This window comes from Accipiter gentilis, chromosome 5 (genome assembly GCF_929443795.1).
Source record: "Accipiter gentilis chromosome 5, bAccGen1.1, whole genome shotgun sequence".
NCBI classification, from domain to species: domain Eukaryota; kingdom Metazoa; phylum Chordata; class Aves; order Accipitriformes; family Accipitridae; genus Astur; species Astur gentilis.
In genome coordinates, this window is record NC_064884.1 from 466270 (window position 1) to 488856 (window position 22587).

Here is a 22587-nt window from a genome sequence, read left to right on the forward strand (position 1 = left end):
TATTGGCACAGGTACAGCATTCAGAATTCTTTCAGGCCAGTCCAATTAAAACAAGCTGAAAACTGCTGAGTGAAGCAGTTTCAGCAAGGATCTGCTTACATTCCCCCTCTGAAAAAAGCAGGGGGCCCACTTTCTGTAACTCTCTCCCTCTCTGCACAGCGTGGGTTTTGCTTTTTTTCCCTTTTTCTTTTCTTTTTAAGGTGGAATAACTTGTGCCCTTTACACATTGGCTCTAAGAGATGGATGGCCGAACTTGGGAATGCGGCTTCATTCTAAAACCAGAGCCCAGTCTGTAATACCAAATTGAGGCATGGGAAAAAAAGAAAAAAAAAAAAAGGGGGGGGGAAAACCACCAACCCAAAAACTGGTAACTCTCCACAGATTAACACACTTTACCTCCTTCACAAACCTTGCATGGTATTTTCTTAAAAAGGAATAGAGCCACATAATTAGCAATCAGTCGAAGCCTAAGGCTTTTCTACAACCACAGAGACTATTCAATGCCTACTGGCTCTACTAACGCACTCTTATTACTCTTGGGTTTCTTTTTGGACAGCTTCTTTCAAACCTCAGATGTGTTGTAAATGCATACTGACAGGTTAAAAGATACCATTTTTATACCCCTGAGCCAAAAAAAAAAAAAAAAAAAAAAAAAAAATCTCCCATCTGACTAGTGCTGCTTTACTTTATATTGATAATCCTCAAGTGCTAGAACAAGGCATGAGGTTCTAGGAACGATGAACCACCTCAGAAAGCCCCAGGGAAGGAAGGACATGACAAGGGTCAGGTTTCTGCACACACACCCTTATCCTAGGAGGCTGGCAAAAAATTGCTAATGGCAGTGGCCTTACCAGAGCCCAGCTCTGCTAGTCACAGTGGCCACGCTTCCAAACATCTGCATGCCAGGACCCAGGGTCAAACCACAACTACTACAGAGAAAACACCTGCAAATGCCCTTGCATCAATCTGGGAAAAAAATGGGCTAATCCAGCAGAACAAACCACAGCATATGGATTTGCATTTGTTTTCACCTCTGAGAATGAGGCTGTGTCAGTCTTGGACCCCGGCTGAATTGATGTGAAACATGCATTGCACGTAAAATTTGGATACATTTGGAGTTGATCTGGATTTCAAACAACCACATGACCCAGAGGAATCTGAATCAAAATTTCTTTCTACCCACTTCCACTGAAAATGATCTCACCTTGATAAATAAGCACTGGGTTTATACAGCAACCTACACAATACAGCTCCCATCAATGCCTGTACACCTAGGAGTTGCTACAGTACAACCAGAAACTAAATCATAATGCAACACTGACACATAATCTGCTCACCTAATCATCACAGCATTACTAATATGTTAGTAAGAGAAGCATAGAAGAAATGAAACAGGTGACAGTTGGAGTAAACAGTGAAAGATTTGAGACAACAGAAATACCAGACTTCTTAGATCGTTCCTGAGAGAACACAATTCTCTTCTGTTCTTTTCTATTTGCTTTCAGAGCCCTGTTCTAGGAACAGGCTGGCCCAAGGGACTAGGGAACTAGGACATCACGACTATTCTGGATCAAAATCCTTTTCTTTTTCAAAGGCTGCCGGGATGCCCTCTTCAGTGACCTCAAGCAGCTCAACTTGTTACCTGCTACACAGGTGACTACAAAGGCCATTTATTGATTTAATTAGGGCAGACAAAGAAAAGACATAATCAATACCTGAAGTACATGGAACATGCAATGAGCATCCTGTGATCCCAGCTCTGCCTGTACAGAGAATGTGGGTTTACTGATCTTTAAAAGTGTGAGCAGATCCTCAACTTTCATAATAATAGATAACAGTATTTGACATTCACATGGCAACTTTTATGTTGGAGTGTCCTGAAGCACTTGAAAAGCCACACAGCTATACACCTCTCCTTCCTGTCCTGCTTTAGAGCTCCACCTCCACAATAGCCTCTCTTCTCAAATAACCTGCAGGTTGAAACAACCCCCATCCTTTTAATCCAAAAACAGTAGTATTTTTTTGTCTTTTAGAAATCTTTCTTTCCTTCCCTCACCAAGAAACCTCACTTAGTCTCCATTTTGGTTCATCTCCCCACAGAAAAAGCAAACAATAACAAGCACACATATACTAAAATATCCTCCATGCAGAGAACTCCTCTCACGGTATAAGTGAGGTCTGGACTGAATGGGTGATCTTCAACAGAAATCCAGGTACCACAGAAAAGAATATAAAGAAAATCTTTGTGACTGAGCGATCTTGGCGAGTAAAGGTTACAACCCACCTGGGACACTTGGCTTTCTAGTGACATTTGCTAAGGGCATCACCCATGTTGGGATTCCCCCAGTCGTACCCTACTAGGCATCCTTTCTTTCTGGCCCACAGGGGAAAAAGAAAAAAAAAAAAAAAAAAAAAAAAAAAAAAAAAAAAAAAGGAGGGGATCAGGAAACACTCACTTGGTCATGTCCTGAGCAATTCCCAAGATGCGAATGAGCCTAGGCTTCCTGCTGTCCCCTCAAATATGTTATTTTCCACTCCCACCTTTCTTCCTCCTACTTATCTCCCTCCCCCCTTGCCTTCTGAGGCTGACTGAGTCAACTAGTGCAGATTAGATGCCAAGCAATGCAGTCTCTGTACAAAGATTCAACTCCCACAGACATGCTAGAGAGATAAAAGCAGTCTAGTCAAACACTGTCCAGAGACAGCACAGGGAGCGCTGGGCTCCCAGTGGCTCTGACTGGGTGATGTCTTGAACTGGTGACACTCCAGCAACTGAACTGCAAGTACTAGAGGCATAAGCACTTCTTTCTGGTGCGTGTGCTTAAATACAAATGAAATGGGTCAAATTTTCCAAAACATCCACCCTCTGGAGATAAGATTGACCGAGGGAAACCCTTATTCAGGCATCAAAGACTGCTGCTCAGAGGTGCAGTGAAACGGCCCTCCTCCTCACGCCACTTTACTGGGACCCAGCACTCCCAGGCAGATCATGACAAGTACTACGCCAGGAACAGGAACACTCATATTCCCTTGCGATTGATATAGTCATATGCAATCACACCTCTATCCAGTGATAGATACACAAAACCATTTCCCCTGCCATTGAAGTGTAAGAATCTCTACAATGCAAAATGGAGCCCCTTTAACAAATGCAGATGAACGGTACACAAAACAGTGATTACTGCTACTGTAGCTTTCTGAACTCCCGCGGAGAAATCTGTGCAAGTGTGGAAGGTAACATCCCATGGGAAACGTGGACAGAGCCTACCTCTGCAAAACCTGCTGTAACAACACATACTGTGGGTAGGCAGACTTGCCAATCCGCAGTCGTGCCATTCAGTCTACCCTTGTAACGCTCTCCTGTCATTTCAAACAGTATTGTTTTCCCCTCGAATGATACACAGAACATCGTGGCATTTGTCGGGGTAAACAGTTCAGTGGCAGAGTGCCTGTCCCTTCTGCGGACCTCCAAACGACCCTGAATGCAGAGGTACAGAAAAGCTTTCCATGTTCATATGGCCCATCTCTGGTTACACGATAAGAAATGAAGTTGACACAGCAATATAAACATTATTACTGACAATGTTAAGATAGACAGTGGGTACAGGTCAGGCCATAGTATCCAGGGGATACTCTGTAACAGTAGCTGTCATATTTATCTCTGGCTTCTTCAGAGCCAGTTTTAGTAGCTGGAGACAGAGCGCACAAAAGGACTATTCAGTGCACTCCATGATCTGAAATAAAACAGATGCGTTGTGGAAGTTTGCAAACTCCCCGGCACAGAAGGTTGGCAGATCTCCGCTCCGTAACTAGGGCCCATCTTCTTGGCAGCATCGGGAGCCCTTCCGTAGCCCTGGTGCCAGTGGTACTGCTCATGCTGTTCAGACGAAGGGCAGTCTGGAGGACAAAGCACTTGGCTTGGCAGTTAACAGGGATGCACAACTAAACCAAAGCTCAGAGGCCACCCGAGCTTTTAAACACTTCCACCAATTTTGGCTGGCAAGGTTTCTTCAGCTTTTTCCGCTGTTCTGGCAAATTACTGAGCAGAATGGGAAAGCACATTGCAGCAAAACCTATCATCTGACTTGCTGGTAGTTTTACTCTATGTAAAAAACCCGAGAGGTCAAGGTGCAAAGAATGTATATAGAGGTCAGGTTTCAGAGACTGCAGCGTGGCATGAAGCAATTTTGAAGATCTAGTAAAAGAGGATGCAGTAGATTGGGTATAAGACCAAGGACTGATTTGAACAAGGTCAGTTTTCTTTCTGGAAAGCATAAGGGAAGATTCAAATGCTTTAATTGGGGGGGGGGAAAAACCCACATCCCAGTTTGAAATGAATTTCATACCCATTTTAAGACCAATCCAAAATGCTTTCGTTCATAGCTGGTATTTCAGGAATGAGCACAACCAAAGGCACCTGGACTGGTTTTACGGACTGAAACGCTTTTGGAAAGGAATCAGATATGATTTGGACAAAAACAATGGAGGCCCAGACACTGAGGCTGCCCAGGGAGAGTATACCAGCTGTCTGCTCAGTTTCAAACCTCTAATCATATTCTTGGAGAGAAAGCAAGGGGACCGGTTAGGGGTTGCTGAGCCCTGTGCTCGGGGCCAGGTCCAGACGGTGGAGCCAGCGAGCACGAGTCCTCCCCATGCAGAGGCAGCTCCATCGCCTCGGACTTAAAAATTCTGGCACCAGGACAGCAGCAAATGAGACCGAGTCTCTGAACAGACACCAAGGGCTGCGAATGAGGCAGAGGGATTAAAAACAGCAGCACGAGCAAAGATGAAATACTGGAACTCAGGAGAACAGCGGGAGGAAGCTTGGCAGTGCCCAGACAGGCAAAGCACCTGCTGGCATCGAACGGAAAGGACTGCATTCAGTAGGCAATAGGTCCCACCGTCAGCCAGCATAAATCAGCCCTGCTTCTCGCTGGCAGCCTGGCTGTGCTCAGGCACAACGGTTTTACGGCCCCGCTCCAGCGCTGATGGCTTGATCCCACAAACAGAGGTAGTGCACTGCCTGTGTTAATGCAACGTGGAGGATGGAGAGCAGAGGAATCCAGGCTAGTGGTAGTGCGAGCACTGCCTCAAAGCAGAATAAATCCTTGGAAAGAATCGTATAAAACTGCTGCTGTGCCCTCCTTCAACTCTTTTAATCCTCACCCCATGCTTGCAAACTACCCAGCAGCATTCAACAGCTGGCAGACTGCAATGCTTCTTCTCTACAAATCATTTCTGAGAACCTGGGATTCTCCTTTTCAATTTATTTGGGCCATGTGTTGTCTCACTGTGATGAGTGGACACCACATCTTGGCTTGCATTCATCCCAACAAGGTGCAGGCAATTAATTGAGACGCCTTGTTAAGAGCATAGTCTTCTTGGGCTCCACAGCAGATCAGCAGCATCTCCAAAGGTGATTCAGTCCACCCCATCGACTCCGGGAGCTTTACGCATAGGTGCTGGTGTTAAACACCACAAAGTAGGTGTGGTGAAATAATCCAGGCTTGTGGACGTGTGGCTCTGATCTCTACATAGGGCCTCTTGTTGCTGCCACTAAGTAGTAAAATACCAAACATGGCTCATACCAATTCCACCTCTCACTAATATGTTTTGTCAGCTCATCATAATCTTAAAAGAAACCTTTAAGTGCGGGGAGGCATCTTGGTTTCTAATTAGGCTCAGTCAGATTTTGTGGCCTCATATGCCTATTTAGTCAAGTTAACCTGGCTCACACTGTTGCTAGCTTCAAACGTACATACTTGAGATCAGTTTTTTCCGCTCAGAAAAAGATAACGTCTACAGTTTCCTCCCCTCAGATAAGCTTAAGAAGAAGAGACAATGAAGTAATGTCTCTGCCACCCAATATACGTGTGGTTCTGTATCCCACCTCCACAACAGCTCCCAAACCAGGACACCCCATACAGAGATCCAGCATCTTTCTCTGCAGCATGTTTAAAAGCCTGCACAGCAGTGCCCTGAATCCGTCCCCTTTCTGCTACGCCCTCTGCTCTTGCCATGATCAGCAGAAGAGATGGTCCCTTTCAGAGCAATGCTCAATCTGCCTGAAGTCTGAGTCGCCTTCTGCACCCATTTATTTCTCTCCACTCACCCAAAGGTACGCTGGGAAGCATAGGACTGTGACCCAGGCCACCCAGCCACATACTTAATGTTAGACAGAACCAGTCCTCGACTAAGGAGTTTGCACATACAGTACGAGAGAATGAGAACTGCTCTAGTGCACTTGCACTATAAAACGCTATGCACCTAAAAAGTTTTCAGTCTCAAAGCAAGCCACAAATATGAAATGTGAATGGTTTACACTGGCGCCTGGTCCTCTCAGCAGCTGAATATGCATAAACCATGCTGAAGTTAACTAAAGGAATGATCAAAGCACCAGGAAGCCATCACAAAACTGAGTTCTGGTTATGGGAACTGTAAGGAACTTAAACTTCTAACCAGAAGATTCAAATCCTGACTACCAGATCAGGGAGTAACTTCTCTTGAAGCCACCGAAGACACAGGTTTGCTCCAGTTGCAGATCTGGCCCTTCCTGAAACTCTTTCAAAGAAAGCAAAGTGCATTCAATTTCTTAGGAACTGCCCCAGATCTTAGCTGCACATTACTGGCATCCAAAGACAGAAATCAAAGCAAAGGATACTTCAAGGGGCGAATCAGAGAGTAAAAGAATTCAGGGATTTCTAAGCCATCACAGAAGATTTTGATAAGCTGCTGTTCATTACCACTATTATTAGTTGTATTTTCAGAGATGTCATAGTGTCCTCAGCACTTTGCAAACAACTAGCCAGAATTCACAGACTTTTCCAAGCAAAGTACCTAGTCAGGTTAATGCAAAAACCCAAAGGCCATCCAAAAAAGCAGAAAATTCAAAGCTGACTCAGTCTGTCTCATTACAAAGCACTTTCTGAAACTTTTTTTCATCAACCATTTGCTTACTATAAAACATTTTAGCTAATACCATCTTTAAAATCATGTAAGCCTTACAACTGTGCAATTCCTTTCTGATATAAGAGAATTTAAACTGTGGCGTTTTTATCACCTTTAAATCCATACGCAGGGTCTGACTGAGTTATCACAGATGATACCCACAGAACTCTGACAGTGACTCCAGGGAAAAGGTACTGACCTGTCGTGGTGGTGATACGTGTAATGCACAGCATTTCTGTTCCCTTTGAATACAACTTGAACCTCGCCTCAGTAATCCTTCCTTTGCAGTGGCATTCCCTTCTCATCCAGCTGCCAAAAGGAGATCTGAAACGAACATAATTAACATCCATCAGTTATGATTTTTTTTTCCTGCTAGGCATCCAAAAGCATATCTTAGAGAAACAAACAAAACAAAACACTTGGCCTGAACCAAATCCCGGCTCCAAACAAATCGATAAGAAATTTGTGCTTGGGATCTGTCAAATTAAATCCAGTGAAGCAAATTTACCTCAGATGTGTCCATTACTACAGTACCTGGACCCCAAACCATTTGGTGGGTTGGGTAACATCTTTTGGCATATTTCAGGATGTGGCCCAGGGGTATGTCTGCATTCTGGGGTGAGGGAGACTCCAGTTGTGTCTAAGAGCTAATCCAGACCCAGAAACACCGAGCAGCGCAGAGGAAGATGCACTCAGGTTGGTTTTACATGAGCAGTCTAGCTATCGGGATCAGAGCATCTCTGTTACCTTGTGCCGTGGCTACCTGAAGTCAGGACTAGCTTTGGGATCTCTTTCTCCCCGTGGACATGCCCTTAGGCCTGGACACATCTCACTTACCCTTTAGGAACCTGCCTGACATCCCCAAGGCACTCACCCAATCAACAGTGAGAGATGGACCTTTGGAGACTTTGATCCCTCACCATTAGCTACAACGCCTTAGGGCAATTCAAGCCAAATGGTCTAAGCCAGCCAGTGCCTCAGATCCAGCTCTTCCTTTGTGCTCAGTTATCCTGGCTCACACCCAAAAATGCAGCACCTTGGGAAGCCTGCATCACAACCCAGTCTTTCCAAACACCATTATCTGCAAAGCTGTAAGGAGACATGTATACCTTCCATTTTCATACTGCACATCTTTCCTTCCCGTTGACTTTCCACCGCTGCTCTAACTTCCAGGAAACACAAAGGATTTGGCTGTGGCACATGGGACTTGAGGGCAAGACATATTGCTAAAATCGGAGAGGGTGAGAGGCTGCGGAGCTCTGAATGGGCTGCCTTGTCTTGCAGTTTCCACCGAGTTCAAATTTTGCCTAAAAGGGATTAATTAACACTGGACAACTCCACAGTGATTGCTCATCAGCACTGGAACAGAGGAGCCCGTCACTATGGTGATACAACATTAAAGGGCTGGGTCCAAAATGTTATTCTGGCAGGGAGATGCGTGCACCAGGCCAGAATCTGAGATCCCGGGTGAGCTGGTTGTAACTCTGGTGGAGATACTCCAGGCTTACCCTGGTGTCACTGAGATCAGCCCTGGCCTGCAGCCTTTGAGGAGAGCTCCATCCTGTCATGCAGATGGTTCGCCTTCTAATTTGGAGGGGCTGAATGACTTTTCAAACCTTTGATTCCTGACTGATGTATTCACTTCAGGAGACACAAAAGTACAAAATCTCAGCATGGAGTGACTCCCGTGCTTTCTTTTTCTTTCCTTCCCACCCCCCACCCCTTCCCCTGTCTTTTCTTTTCTTCTCTCCCTGGACAGTTTTATAATTTTGGCGTGCGGCCAGAATGTCTGTCCTTATTAGCCTGGGCTGGCTGTGAAACACCTGCAGCCCATTATAGCAGGAGAATGAAAAAAATCAGTTGTCATAGGTAAAGTAATGACCACTTATTTCTTTGTTTTAACGTACTAAAAGGACAGTTGAGAGAGGAAGCAAAAAATGACATAGCTTTACCATCACACCTGCCATTAACCGGACTCAGCTGTAGACACTGGGTCATATTTTTATCTGATAAGTGACTCCAATAAATTGTTGTCACTTCACACCAGCGAGGGTTCCAGTTTATTAAATATGACATGCACTTGCTGCATTTGAATAGTGTCTTGTGCACCTTTTTTTAATTTATGTCTCTATTATGAACTAAATAGGCACTAGGAAGAAACTTCCCTCTGGGCAAGCTATAACTAGACTGCCTACTGGCATATCCCTCTAATGTCCCAGCTGGTACCGGCTGCAAACACTGCCAGATCCAGCAGAGCCTCCATAATGGCACGGCAAAAGGGCTACAGGATGGGACAGTCACTTCTGAGTCCCACGGGCCGCTGCCTCCACCAGAAGAAGGGCTGCACATCCAGAAGACTGACGAGGCAGACGTGGTACTTGGGGTACCACTGCAGCTCTTGGCTCTGGAGCTGTGCAAAAAACCTCTTATAATAAACACAGAAATTTCCATGATCTAGGTACGCGGAGAGACTGGTGAGACAGCGAGAGGCAATATCTGCTTGCCCAGCTCCCAGCCTACAGAACTCCATCTTACCTCAAAGACCAGGTAATTGTACTTCTGCAAGACTGTCCACCTCTAGATGAGTCCTGCTTATGATTACAAAATCCTACTTCAAACGATGTATTGTACACAAGGATGGCTATTACTCAGAAGAGGTGCTCGGTACCTGCTAAGATGTTGACAGTAAAGAGATCAAAACGTCCCTCAGATCCCCTACCGTTTAGTAGGGCCACAACCAAAACATACCTGCACTGAAGGAAAGGCCACAATCAGACCTCCTGGTGTAGACATCTCACTGGAGGTGGATGTATGTCATAGGCTATGCCAGAGAGAAAGGATCTGGGAGGACAGCTAGAGGTCTAAATAATTTATCATGCTCTTGAACTATGACAACAAAGTAGGTAGCTTAAATGCAGCTCCGAGAGTTTTGCTACTGAAAGCAGACTTGCTCTCTAAGGACTAGATGGTATTTCAATCCCAACAGCCCATTCAGTGAAAATGCCACAGTCGGGATGTCAAGAGACCCAGAGTTCCTTCCAAAACTTTGCTGTGTTTTAATCAAATCTACTTGCCTAGCTGCAAGGCAGCCGAGACATTTACCCCAGCAGCTGATGTTTTGAGTTCTGCATCGAGTGGAGCGCAGCCATTTTAAACAAAAAAGGAAGAGAAAAACTTGTGACCACAAGAGACTCTGCCAGATATCCCCACTGCTGTCCTCGAGCATGGAAACGCAAGTCTGCTGTTGCACACAGGTCTGACTATTTGCATTTTTAATAATTCAAGAGTTTAATTAGTATCATGGCCTTAATCAGAGGCTGAAAATATAGCTGAAGTCATCAGAGCTTAATTAGTTTTAAAAAAAAATTCTGCAGTCTGAAAATGTCTCTACTAACATGAAGGTCTGTCCTTAGCTTGATGCTTTGGGGTTCAGATGAGCTTTTACTTGTTGCTTCTAATTTCCTGTACCAGCACACCTCGGAATAACTCAAAATCTCCAAACAATATCGAGTCGAACCAGCAGACTTCCTTGTTTATCCCTATAAACTGTTACACAGCTTTCTTGAACTGGACTCAGAAAAAAAACCTGAACAGATTGAAGAGAATATCTTAAATTAATCCAGGTATATCCCACAAGCTGCATGTGAATTTCCCCTCTACGGGAAATACAACATTCTTAGAACATCAACAAGTATCACTGGATCTTCAGTCAAGTCAGCAGGAACAGAGTCCTGAGGGAAATAACTACGGACGGCCAGAAAAATCACCATTTAGTAGTGAGACTGCAGAAGCTGCCCTGTGTGGGAGCTAACACTGGTCCCTTGCAGCCCAAGCTGGGTGGTGAAGCACGGGAGGTTCGATGCTGCTTCCCTTCTCGAGTGGGATGGATGTGGTCTCAAGGGGAACAACCACCGATTTGGGCTGAGGGAATCAAAAGCCCTGGCAACAGCCATCCACTTACTCACGGGACAGATTGATAGCATTGTACAGGACATCCTGGATGAACTTTTTCAAACAATATGTGATTTAATGGTGGGACTCATCACCACCCAACGCTGTGGAGGCCAAATATACAACCAGGTTAAAAAATGGATTAGCAAAATTCAGGGAAGATAGGTCAATCACAGACAATTAAATATGGTAATCCGGATGCAACTTCCAGTTCAGGAAGTTAGTCAGTCTAATGCCCTTCCACCCCTGATTTACTTGTAAAAAGGAAGCCAGAAAAGTTCTCCCTATGCCAAAAATGTCCCTTGGCTCCAAGCATTAGCTAGAATCACAATAAATTCTTTTTTTTTTTTTTTTGGCAGGTGGAGGGGGATACATTTTCATTCAGTAATGATATTACAGCATGCTCTTCATTTCCCTCTGCAGCTCCCGAAGCTCTGTGTAACCTCCCATCTCCCTGTCCCCTTAGGAATATCACAAATAAATTGCTGAAACCTACTGGAAGGCGATAGCAATCAGAGATACCACTAAATTCCATTTAGCGAGGAATTAGGAATCCAATCACGTTTGTACATAGGAAAGGTCTGACTGGATCACACTGAAAAAACATTCTGTCTTTGAGAGTACTGGACCAGAGGAAGATGCTGGAAACTCAAGATGGAAAAACATAAGTTGATTCATCCACAAGGAAAGTTTCACGTAACCCCAGGACAGTTACTGTTTGATTTATTCCCTGACACGTGCCTGTGCAGAGGCTAGCTTTATACATATAAAATACATACAGTACATGTCATACTGCAGTGTTATGTATCCCCATCCCCTTTGAATCCCGCTAAACTCTTGCAATCTCTTGACCCAAAGAGCAGCTTATGGCACGGGTTATCTGCTCTCTGTTCCCTTGTCTTCTTACCTGCTGCAAGCATTTCTATCTATTGTCTGGTTTTGAAGGTGTTTAGGGGTTTTGCTGGAGAGCAGGGGACAAGATGACAAATGAGCTAATACACCGCAATGGAATGTAAGTGAGTCTCAGCTATTTTTAATTAAGAAGCGATGACAGCTGACTAAATTCCCTGACACTGCAGTTAAAGGCTCCCTGACCCAGACATTATTGGACACACTCCTAAGACCAATATATATTGGTCCCGACGGTGCTTCTATTATTGTCCCCGCCGTCTCGACAGATGCAGGACTAACAAAATCTATGTCTATTATCAGCATGCAAATAGTGAGATAAACCTGTGAATGCTTATGAGCAGGAGGAGGCGGCAGGTGAGAGGAGGACAACGAAGGTCATTTTCAAGGGAGTGCTGAAAGTGCCAATGTTTGGTTCCAATAAATGTTCAAAAGGTTTGGACAAATTTAACTGCCATTTTCATTTTCGGTTGGTTAAACCAATGATAGATTGACCATGAGAGAGGCAGAGAGACAGAAAGAACACTTTCTGCTGTAAGGCAGATAAGAGGCAAAGCAGTATGGTGCCTTGGACTGGCTTTTCTCAGCCCACAGATCACAGGGAGGGCTCAACTGAGAAAGCTTTTCTTCTAATTCCCAGACCTGAGAGCCCAGCAACCTGACGAAGGGATCTGGAGTTTGTAGGACAGTGATTCACCTGGTTTCATCTAAGGAATCTTTAGCAGAGATGAGAAGACGGTCAAGGTGTCCAGCTTCCACGGTCACAACAGGCTGGCGTGAAACTGGCTGTTTCAACAACAGCCTGTCTTGGAAAGATGTCACGAGGAAGATACCAACCACAAAAAGACAATACAAAATTCACTTTTGTTCTCAGGGCTTGCACAGAAATGAATCCAGCAGCAGATTCCCTTACCCTAAGCTCGCTAGTTGGTTTTATCAGGACAGAAAAAGAAGCGATTCCCTTCTACCCTTTCCAAAGGATCACGGAGAAAAGGGGTAAGCGGGCACACGGGGCAAAGTCACGCAAATCACGTACGAACTTGGCAGACGCGAGACAAATACATTAAGGAACACCATCGGGAACTTTCCAGCATGGTCGCACGGTGGGAGGGGGAAAGAGTTGCTTTCTGCTGTTGCTAAGACGGTTCCCCCACCCTTGCTCTCTCCCAGCCCAATCCACGGGCTTTCTCCTCTCATTGGCTCCCCAGCTGCATCGAATGATCATGACAGGTTTTCCTCCTCCTCGCCCTATTGGCTTCTGCCCATGGCCTATTATCAGGGGAGAGCAAATCAAGGCACGTAATCAATAGTTTGCGAGAAGGAACGCGGCTGCGCGATGCTACATTTGCATTAAATCTCTTGCCGCCTATGTCTCTGCATTCAGATAAGCACGGATTAGCCGTATTGGCCACGCTGGCGGAGGTGAGCGTAGATGGCAGACTGATAGCAAAAGCAGTGCTGCAGGGAGCTGTCAGGGAAAGGCGGCGGCTGCACGCTCCAGTCCGGAATTTCAGGCCGGGCTCTACCTGACGAGAAGCTCAGATCCTGACCTTGCAGGCAAACCGGCACCGTTCAAGGACCAGCAGCATCCTGCCTGAGCACTGATCTAGAGGCACACAGCAAACTTCGTTTCTCGTAGCCTGACTGAACTAGCGTCCCCAGCTTGTGTACTCATCAGGGTGGCCAGCCCTGAAAATAAGGAAAACGCGTATAGCGGGGGAGAAATCTTCTTTCTTGCAGTCCCACGAGTGATGCCCTCCCCAGCAAGCTTTTAGAAAGCTGCTTTGCCTGAAGGCATCGGGAGGCCTTCCAGGGCAGGCAGAGAGCATGGAAACACTCTGCGAGGCCAGAGAAAGTTTCCCTGGCTTGAACCAGGACGGCCGACGACGGTCAGCTACCACAACGGCGCTGCCTGGTCGCTGTCAGCCTTCAGAAATTCGGGAACAGTGGTTCCTTCGTCTTGCAGCACCCCTGTCAGCTTGGCTCTCCCCACCCCACCAAAACCCCATTATTGGGCAGCGAAACACAGCAGCGGTGGGTCAGCTCCCCGGTCCTACCACAGACCAAGGTCAAGGCCTGGAACCAGATGCAGAGAAGAGGCAGATGAGTTGGAACAGGTTTCCAACTGCAAGCAAAACGGGCCTGAAGCGACACCACGCATCGATCAAACTCCAATGCGAAACAACTAGATGTTGCCCATGGCTTTAAGACCAACTGCAAAATAAAACTTACTTATCGGTGATGGGGACATCAGACACAGGGCATCAAGCGCACGACCAAGTTACGTGTGAGTAACTACTGAACTGGCCTCAGGCCTTAAAGCTTTGCAGTTTAACTTGCCCAAGTAAAGCAGCTGATGAAACATTCCCAGGCACATTGGGACACTGGTGAAATAGCAACCCTTTGGCTATTTTCTTTCACCACACAGGTGAGTCAGCATCCGGACTACGGAAGAAAAACTGGTGTTTCCTTTTCTGTTCGGGACTGCAAGTGACTGGCAGCAGAAGGAGCTCAGTCCAGTTTCTAGCCTGTTTCTAATAGACATGTATACAGACTACAAGAGGTCAATGAACCCAGCAAAGCCATCCCCTGCAGTTGGATGCACATACATGGGATGTACACTGTCCCCTAAATACTAGATCTTCCTGGCCTGGACAGTCCACTTGCTCTCTGTCCTTTAGGTGATACAGAGGTTCGGTTAGGAAGAGTTATAACTTAAACTGTTGTAAAATAATACAATTATGATCCAAGACAGAGGAAAATTTTCTATGGAAATTTCCACAGGCAATCCATTTGTTTATTTCAGGGGTGGGGGTGGTTGGACACAAAACACTGGGTCAGTTAAAAAAAAATCCTAAGTGTCTGACCTGAATAAATCAATTTTTATGAAATCCACGGGGATACTTTATTCAATATAAGATGGAACTTCCAAGTTAAAAGGACAAAAGAGAAGAAAAGAGGGCACATAAAAATCAGGTTCAAATCCCTGCTTGGCCTCACTCAGTAAGGACTCTGAATTAGGTCTACAGTTACTTAAACGGCTTCAAATATTTTGGGATCTCTCTCCAGTTCGTATGATCTAAGTTTCATCCTCAGGCAGAACAGGAAGAATGTTCTGAGCTCTCAGAAATGTTCATGACTTCGGACAAATACATTATACCCAGCTTCAAAACAAATCTGTTCTCTTTTTGATCTTATGTAATAGTCTAGATGTCTGTGTTTTGATTCCTCCCAATTGTTCACTCAAACTGGTACAGAGCTCCATGAAAGAAGATTAATGGACTGGAAGGAAACCTACACTTTTTTCTATATCTCTAAACCATGTGCCTCTTTTCTGGTTACCTTTGCAAAGACGAAAAGCATGAAATTTAGCAACAACAAAGACGATAAAAATGAACTCAAATAAGAACTCCTATCATGAGTCAAGCCTGCTTCAGCCACTCAAGAAGACAGAGCCTATGAACGAAGCCTTTTTGATCAATAAAAGCCTTTTAAATAAAATGAAAGCTCTTTCAGACTAATTCAAGAACCAAACCTACAATGGAAAAGATTCAGTCCCTGACAGCCTGGGATCAAACCTGTTTTCTCTTTACTGTTAGTGCCTACACAACAACATTTATCTGGACCTATTACATTTGCTGTAGGTGGAAAAGATAATTAGATTCTTACCATGAACATGTAGGAAATATCCCACAGAAAGGCAGAGCTGGTATGTTATAACCTGTGCTGCTATGAGTATCACGGCGGTCAGTTCACTTTTGACTGCTCACTCCACCCCGTAGGGAGGAAGGTGTGCTCCCTTACCTGGCAATACGTTCAGTCCTCAATGCCCACGTTGTACCTGTCCTCAGCCAGAAAGGCAAAGAGCACGGGCGTGCACTTCTCCACCTCCAACACTTAGCAGGCACAACCTGGGTTAACGGGAATAAGAAATATATGAATATAAGGAATAATATGATGGATGACCTGACAGGAAACTGCAAGCCCAAGCAGAGGAAAAATTGTGTCCATAGCTCCATTCACCCGCCCCAATTCTGCTTATCATGATGTATCTGCTTCTGGTCCAAGGCTCGGACCTCGGGGCTTCCAGGCTGCCATTCACCACCTGTCTGGCATAGCTGATGGAGAATAAGGAGCCAAGAAACCTGAGAGCCATTTCTGAGCCAACAGCCTGTGTTTCCAGATTCAATTTTGTTTACAGATTTCCAGTTTGAAAGATTTTCATAATTCCCAATGTACTACTTCTCAGATTTGTATTGCCTTAAAAATTATGGAAATGTCAGCTGTCCTGTCGGTTTTGTTATAGAGAGGAAACTATTTTCCATATGCATTACAGAATTTTTCACAAGAAAAAATCCAAGGATACAGCCATCCTTACTTAGCACATTGTATAACTGTCCATGAAGGGATTTGAGTTGTCTATCTGCTTCTGGTTTGTTTCCCAGCTTCATTTCATTAATACATTTTCTCAAGAAGTTCATATTATTAATGAAGCCAAACCACAGGAATACTTCTCATAACTGCTCTATTTCTCTGATGCCAAAGGCTAGTAAAAGGTCTCCAATCTTCAATTTCGTCTTTAAATAGTTCTATGCAAGGTAACTCGAAGTTACTAGTCCCATTTTGCTATTAAACAGAGGCACAGAAGAGTGCTAAGAATTGTCCCAGGCCATAAAATAAGTAGAAAAAGACAACCAAACCCTGAGTCCTGATTCACAGCCTCTTGCTCTGTCCCAGTGGACAACATTCTTTCCTATGATTACTAAAAATATTGGGGTCTTCTGTGAAACAGATTGGGATGCTAATTTTTGAGGTGAAATGACCAACTCAGCATGGGAAATCGTGTAAGTGAATATAATACTTTCAACTTCCTGAACTCTTGTACAGTAAGCAGCTTAACAACTTGTTTCCCACAGAGACACCTGTATTTTAGCAGCCGATAAGAAATGACACATGTATATACACAGCCATATTTTCTTTTTTTCTAGCTGTACACACACATCCATATCCATATATGTACAAACATAAAATACATGCATATATATACGTATATATCAAAGCTATTAAAATTAGAAGGAACTTTGATGTTGGACTCGGCATGGTCTGAAAAAATGCTAATTACACCACAGCACAGGTGTGGGAATGAACTGCCTGCTCTGTGCACAGCACTTCAGGCACATAAAATGCAAAGACCTACTTGGAAGAGAGCACAGAGCCAAGACGTTTCCCTCAAGATGCTTCTTCTCACCCATCACACCTATCACCTGTTCACGAAAATTACCTTCCCACGTCTCCACTGGTTAAACCTTGACCCCCTTTCCTGAGCATGTGCCACCCCACAATACTTGCTCAATATCACCACAACACCTGGCTACCTAACAATTACGCTTTCTGTAATTGAAGTGCAGACGTATCTAAATAAGCCAGGATGAGATGGCTGAATGCCTTTGGTACTAATGCCAGTGCTCTCATGAATGCTGACTCTTAAAGCAAAACAAGTAAAAAAGAGTAAGTAAACTAACAAGTTTCTAGACTCATTTGTTTAGGATGACAGATCGACAAACATAGTAATTTTTTAATTCTTTTTTTTTTTTTTTTTTTTTTTTACAAACAGCTTTTTATAACTCATAACCCAAAATAAGCCCTGACCCAGCTGTGGTGCCATGTTAAACAGTAATTACTCTATATAAGGCTGACCAAACGGGAATATTTGTGGGCCAGTGGAATGAAATTATTTTAGGACTTACACAAACTTTCTCTGGGAGTGGTGAGACTAGCTGTGGGTAATGTGGTGTACCTACGAAACAAGCGCACACAGGACAGGTTTTTTCTTCTTCTTCCAAGCCTCCATTAAAACTCAGTAGGTGACATTAAATGACTTTCCCAAATTTCTGCTCAAGGGAAAAGGAAGAAAATAAAGAAGTGGAAGTGAAATTTGTTTACCCCGCTATAAAAGAGGCTTCACTATGTCACTCTACACATTTTGAGATTCTCCCTCAACGTGGCTACCTGTCATGCCTGCTAAACCACACCCAAACATATGGCAGAGCATAAGTAAGCAAAGGTGCAAAGAAAAACCCTTGTAATATTTCATTATACTGGGCGGGGGGGGGGGGGGGGAGGGTAAGGAAAAGCAAAAAAAATCGTGCCTCATCTCCAGGGTCTTACCTATCATTCAGGTTGCTTCACCATGAGCTGCTGTGCAACACCAGCCACTGAAATGTCTATCATCAGGCATTTTCCCGGCTAGGACTGTCACAGGCACCTCTCTTCCAACCCAGCCCACGTGCTACACAGATGGTTCCTTGCCACCTTGCTGCCACAAAGCCAAACCCTTCGTGGAGACTGGCCTCATGGCAATTTGGACCTTTTTGCTTGACCTTTGCTTGAAATGATGCTAAACTACATCAATACACATTGCAGAGTAATTCTTCATCCTGTCTACACTAAGGACGCGCTCGCACTCCTGATCTTTTGGCAATGTTTGCACCCACTGAATCTGTGCTGCTGAGCCTAGGAGAGGAAGAGCCCATAAATCCAAACCCCCTCATCCTCTCAAATATCCAGTTCATCATTTCAAAGCACCTGACTTTGAAGCAGGTGAGGCAGCACAGCCTGCAGAGAAAGGAACAAAAGTCCTGTAACCTGGGGCACGTCCTGCCTTGTAGGAGGGTGGGGATCTCTGTGGGGAATCCTAGAAGAAGAGGCTGACAGAGCTTTCAGAGTGGCAATGCTCAGTTCAAAAAACCTGCAAAAATTAGTGGCATGCCATTCTGGTGCAAGTGGCAGTTTTCCAGTTTCCAAAATATCCCTCCTCCTTATGGCACGGTAAAACAGAGCAAAAATGGAAATTGGTTTAGCAAGTAGGAACATTGCAATTCAAAATAGAATCAGAGAGGATTAAAGCAAATACCCAGACTGTTCTAACCTGTGTTTACGGCCCAAATACTGTACCAATTCCTGTTATTTTCAGGGGTTTCTTCCTGTGTTGTAACATTCTCTCTGGGATTAAACTTGGCCCGTGCAACATATGAGTCATCTGACTACAAGTCTCTGGGCATGTGCTGCAGGTTTTGCAGATGCTTATCACTGACAACCCATCCTACAGCCTCAGAGCCCAATGCAGCACATTACACGTGGGTTTTTGCTGAAGGGGTAGGAAGAAAATGACAGCATCTGCCTAACACTAAATTTTCATCCTTAATTAAGGACTTCAAAAATAAGTCCATTTTCTGAGCAGGATAGTGGGTGGAAAATAAAATAAAGCTAGTTTTTAATGATCTCAGTGAAACTCAAGTCCATTTTCTAGTTAATATGCACCCTTGCACCCAGGAATTTCAAGTTAAAAATGCGTTGCTATGGAACTCATGTTATCTGCAGCACCAAGCACTGACAATGGCCAAACTAATCCCAGGTAGGACTCCTCTGCCTTCACTGATGTAAAACAGATTCATTGTTTTCAGGTTTGCTTTTCATTCTACCTGACTTTCTGCGTTCCAGAAGATAACTTCTTTTTATGCCTGTCTCCGATTAGTTCTTTGAATTACCTCCACATTACCTGATTGTTCAACAATGAGTCCACCCTGCTGTTCTTCATTCTTTTTCAATGACCCACACAAGTGCCAGTACCATACAGATACTCACTTAGAGACACAGTAATGTGTTAAATTCACAGGTGAGATCAATTTTAGCTGCAACAAATCACAGGATGTAGCAGGAGGTAATTCAAATAATAAAAATTCACAGAATAGAAAGAGAGGAAGAAAGAGAAAAAAGATAACCATGCAGAAGCAATGGACTAGTGTAATACACCGCAGCCTTATAGTACCTTTGTACAAATGTTGTACAAATATAGCAATGGGTTATAAAGCTTCTGAGCTCTTAATTAGCAGTTTGATTCACAATTGGTAAAGCTCTTCTAATAGAAAGGAGCGAAAAGCTAATCACTTCAGTTGACTGGCCACTGAACATCTCACCTATGAACAGCTCCTCCTAAGGCTGTTTGCCAGTGGGAAGGAGCAACTATGGATTGGGACAGCAGCTTCTGTTGCGCGGTTCACAGAAGGGACTTCACCAGTATTGGTAGATCCTGAAAGAGAAGGAAATTCACACTCAGCAGTGGAATTAGATGTGATTTCTACATTGTACTGAGTCACTGACTGATGGGGAGCCTAGCTCTGTTCACATGCTGAAAGTTTGATATATGCCTAAAAAGAGAGTGAGTGTAGGCCTGGAGAATTCAGGTATTTCAGTACACTGGGGAGTCCTGCTGACCACGGTGGACATGCCTGTCAGTACAAGTTAATCAAGAGCCAGAGCCTCCCGCTGAAACAACGCCCGAGGTCAGAGCGGGCTGCGCTGCCTTCTCCAGTGTTTGTCTACCGAAATCAGCAGACTCACATCAGCCAAAGGTAGGTAGCTCAAGGTACTCGTCGACCTTTAGGCATATACCTTACCTGCCGAGAAGCAGAGCTTCCTAACACAGAAACTGTGAGCCCTCAACTCAAGGCTCTGCTGACTATCAGAAGAGCTGGACTCCTACCTTTGGAGCCCTGATCCACTTTCTCGATGCTCCACTGACAAAGGACAGGTCCACATTCACATTTCTACTTTTACTGGCTAAGCAGACTCGTGTGAATATCATCCTTAGGCTCTTCTTCAGATATATAGAAATCTGCAACCTTCTTTTAAACCCAATCAAGGTAAGCATGACACAGAAATTACAAGGTAATTAGAGAGAACTACGGAAAACAAATATACATACCCTTTGCTCCATTGGGTTGCTTTAAAACACAACGCTGTGGTTTGCTCCTTCTCTCTCAATCTGCCACCAACACTCGGCTACAGGGGAGGAAACAAATTTAAATTAAACTCAAATGTTATGTCTAGTTCACTATTAACACTTTCTAAACAGTGCTGAACCTCTTACATAGACACTTTGTGCTATAACCCCAAACTATAAGGCCAATAAAGCCACGGCAACTGACAGCAGTTACAGACCTGGGCTATATTCTGAATTAAAATATAACAAACAAGTAATAAAACCAGCAACAACAACAACAATCTGAGTTCTGAAAAAGTTACTTAACTTCCCAAGCCCAAAATGTTCACTGCAGTCTTTAAATCAGCAAGATGCATGTGACACATGGCTGCTACTGCAGTACAAGTAATACAGCACCTTTGTACAAATACTATATTGTACAAATATTCATCAGTTAATTTCTACAATAACTGTGTCAGGTAGGATCATTAACACTGCCCCTAATTTTACTGATAAGTAGGCTGAGAGAAGGGTGGAGACGATCGTCTAAAGTGAATAAGTAAGTAACAGTGAGAACTCCAAAGCATCCTCCCACCTCTCAGTCCACGTAGGGTTTTTTTTGTTTTTTTTTCAATTAAAAAAAATAATCTTAGGGACAGTATGACCCAATGCCAACTGAAATTTGGAAACTTAAACAAACAAACAAACAGTGGACTTCCGCTCGCACCCTAGGTTCATAGCTAATGAAGCATTTATGTTACACTAAAAATGTGGCTTAGCTTAAGTACCCATTTTTAACTATCAACTGAAATGAAAACATTAATTCATGCAAATCAATGTTCCCTAAACAATAATTTTCCTCTAGAAAATTTCTTGGTTTTTAACATAAACTCTTACCTAACATAACCCATTTTAAGTATTATATCTGCAGAGTTCAGCAATTAGCTCTGTAAATTGTTTTCCTTGAGTGTATGGAAGGTTACGTTACATAGTGAAATATAAAGTGTACGCTATAGTGACTGAAAACCTCTCTTTGAACGATGATTATCTTTCAAAAAGGCTAGGATAAGAGCCAGATTACCAAAACAAATTCAAGCCAGCCATTATAGAGTTCTACTTGTACATCCAAAGTCCCCTGTTATTTCATGCAAGTATCCACTTTCAGTGTATCTTCGGCAGTTTTCAAATGTAATTGATTATATGTAATATCCACAGACCATGCTTTCCTGAAAACACAGCCAGAAAAATCCAATCTGAGGAATAAACAAGCAAGCAAATAGGAAATGGGTGCAAAGAAAAGCACAGAAAGAGGGAAGGGACAGCACATAAAACAGCGAAATGAAGGCAGGAGATGGCACTGAGGGTACTTCAGATGCTGCTGAAAGTGAGGACCAGGATGGAGAGGCTACAGCTCATCTGTCTGCTAATCCAGAACAAACTCATGAGAGTTGTAGAAAAACAGTATTTTGCATGGAGGTTGTAAAAGACTGCTAAAAGTCACCTAAGCCATTCTTCTACTGAAAACATGGCTAACCTCAAAACTGAATCTGGTGTCACCCACCTGAGCTTTGAAAATCCCTAAGAAGAGAGACCCCACAGCCTCGCTGGGCACCCGCTCCAGTGCTCCACCACTCTCCCAAGTTTGGGTTTCCCCCTCCCCTTATATCCAATTAGAATTTCCCTTGTTGCAGCTGTGACAGAAGATTTTTTCCCACTTGTTCAAAGAAGGCTTCATTCAGCTCTTCCTCTCAGTCAGGTGGTTCACAGAAGATGCCCACCATGACACCTTCTTTGTGGGCCTCCCCACTCTGATCCTGACACACAAGTTCCCAACATCCACTGCTACTCTTCTGCACAAAACACAACCCTCTCTCCTTGTTTTCCATGTACATCTTTGTCAAAGAGCCATATCCATCCATCCATCACAACGCTCCAGGCATATGAACCATTCCACCATGTCTGCCATCCCAGCAAACCTTGATTAAAGCCCTTGGTACTAAGGGACTAATTAAATAAAA

At 44.1% G+C, this 22587-nt stretch overlaps 1 long non-coding RNA gene across 1 annotated transcript in view; it reads right to left on the reverse strand.

The window, feature by feature from the left end:
* LOC126038287 (uncharacterized) overlaps window positions 1-20651 on the reverse strand; it is a 36195-nt gene extending 15544 nt beyond the window's left edge. The window contains exons 1-4 of the long non-coding RNA XR_007505982.1: window positions 20573-20651; window positions 19785-19897; window positions 15613-15719; window positions 7148-7272 (exon numbers count right to left, since the gene is read on the reverse strand). This is a non-coding gene — a long non-coding RNA (uncharacterized LOC126038287). The remainder of the gene's footprint in view (window positions 1-7147; window positions 7273-15612; window positions 15720-19784; window positions 19898-20572) is intronic.
* Window positions 20652-22587: the final 1936 nt, after the last annotated feature.